This window comes from Salmo salar, unplaced genomic scaffold, assembly GCF_905237065.1.
Source record: "Salmo salar unplaced genomic scaffold, Ssal_v3.1, whole genome shotgun sequence".
NCBI lineage: Eukaryota > Metazoa > Chordata > Actinopteri > Salmoniformes > Salmonidae > Salmo > Salmo salar.
The window spans coordinates 40001-42500 of NW_025548636.1; the positions used below are offsets into that span (position 1 = coordinate 40001).

Here is a 2500-nt window from a genome sequence, read left to right on the forward strand (position 1 = left end):
TGTAGGTCTAATGCTCTGGGTTCCTGTAGTTCTAATGCTCTGGGTTCCTGTAGTTCTAATGCTCTGGGTTCCTGTAGTTCTAATGCTCTGGGTTCCTGTAGTTCTAATGCTCTGGGTTCCTGTAGTTCTAATGCTCTGTGTTCCTGTAGTTCTAATGCTCTGGGTTCCTGTAGTTCTAATGCTCTGTGTTCCTGTGGTTCTAATGCTCTGTGTTCCTGTGGTTCTAATGCTCTGGGTTCCTGTAGTTCTAATGCTCTGGGTTCCTGTAGTTCTAATGCTCTGTGTTCCTGTAGTTCTAATGTTCTGTGTTCCTGTAGTTCTAATGTTCTGTGTTCCTGTAGTTCTAATGCTCTGTGTTCCTGTAGGTCTAATGCTCTGTGTTCCTGTAGTTCTAATGCTCTGTATTCCTGTGGTTCTAATGCTCTGTGTTCCTGTAGTTCTAATGCTCTGTGTTCCTGTAGGTCTAATGCTCTGTGTTCCTGTAGGTCTAATGCTCTGTGTTCCTCTAGCTCTAATGCTCTGTGTTCCTCTAGTTCCAATGCTCTGTGTTCCTGTGGTTCTAATGCTCTGTGTTCCTGTGGTTCTAATGCTCTGTGTTCCTGTGGTTCTAATGCTCTGTGTTCCTGTAGTTCTAATGCTCTGTGTTCCTGTAGTTCTAATGCTCTGGGTTCCTGTAGTTCTAATGCTCTGTGTCCTGTGGTTCTAATGTTCTGTGTTCCTGTGGTTCTAATGCTCTGTGATTCTAATGCTCTGTGTTCCGGTAGTTCTAATGTTCTGTGTTCCTGTAGTTCTAATGCTCTGTGTTCCTCTAGTTCCAATGCTCTGTGTTCCTGTGGTTCTAATGCTCTGTGTTCCTGTGGTTCTAATGCTCTGTGTTCCTGTGGTTCTAATGCTCTGTGTTCCTGTAGTTCTAATGCTCTGTGTTCCTGTAGTTCTAATGCTCTGGGTTCCTGTAGTTCTAATGCTCTGGGTTCCTGTAGTTCTAATGCTCTGGGTTCCTGTAGTTCTAATGCTCTGGGTTCCTGTGGTTCTAATGTTCTGTGTTCCTGTGGTTCTAATGCTCTGTGATTCTAATGCTCTGTGTTCCGGTAGTTCTAATGTTCTGTGTTCCTGTAGTTCTAATGTTCTGTGTTCCTGTAGTTCTAATGTTCTGTGTTCCTGTGGTTCTAATGCTCTGTGTTCCTGTAGGTTTGTGTTCCTGGTGGATACGGGTCTGGAGATCCTCATCTGGAGAGGAGCCAGCGCCACTCTGGCCGGTACCACTAAGGCCCGGTAACTAACACACCAACACTACTCTGGTACCACTAAGACCCGGTAACTAACACACCAACACTACTCTGGTACCACTAAGGCCCGGTAACTAACACACCAACACTACTCTGGTACCACTAAGGCCCGGTAACTAACACACCAACACTACTCTGGTACCACTAAGACCCGGTAACTAACACACCAACACTACTCTGGTACCACTAAGGCCCGGTAACTAACACACCAACACTACTCTGGTACCACTAAGACCCGGTAACTAACACACCAACACTACTCTGGTACCACTAAGACCCGGTAACTAACACACCAACACTACTCTGGTACCACTAAGACCCGGTAACTAACACACCAACACTACTCTGGTACCACTAAGACCCGGTAACTAACACACCAACACTACTCTGGTACCACTAAGACCCGGTAACTAACACACCAACACTACTCTGGTACCACTAAGACCCGGTAACTAACACACCAACACTACTCTGGTACCACTAAGACCCGGTAACTAACACACCAACACTACTCTGGTACCACTAAGACCCGGTAACTAACACACCAACACTACTCTGGTACCACTAAGACCCGGTAACTAACACACCAACACTACTCTGGTACCACTAAGACCCGGTAACTAACACACCAACACTACTCTGGTACCACTAAGACCCGGTAACTAACACACCAACACTACTCTGGTACCACTAAGACCCGGTAACTAACACACCAACACTACTCTGGTACCACTAAGACCCGGTAACTAACACACCAACACTACTCTGGTACCACTAAGACCCGGTAACTAACACACCAACACTACTCTGGTACCACTAAGACCCGGTAACTAACACACCAACACTACTCTGGTACCACTAAGACCCGGTAACAAACACACCAACACTACTCTGGTACCACTAAGACCCGGTAACTAACACACCAACACTGCTCTGGTACCACTAAGGCCCGGTAACTAACCAACACTACTCTGGTACCACTAAGACCCGGTAACTAACACACCAACACTACTCTGGTACCACTAAGACCCGGTAACTAACACACCAACACTACTCTGGTACCACTAAGACCCGGTAACTAACACACCAACACTACTCTGGTACCACTAAGACCCGGTAACTAACACACCAACACTACTCTGGTACCACTAAGACCCGGTAACTAACACACCAACACTACTCTGGTACCACTAAGACCCGGTAACTAACACACC

At 46.4% G+C, this 2500-nt stretch overlaps 1 pseudogene; it reads left to right on the forward strand.

Moving 5' to 3' along the window:
* LOC106593268 (protein flightless-1 homolog) overlaps positions 1-2500 on the forward strand; it is a 45838-nt pseudogene that overhangs the window by 33978 nt on the left and 9360 nt on the right.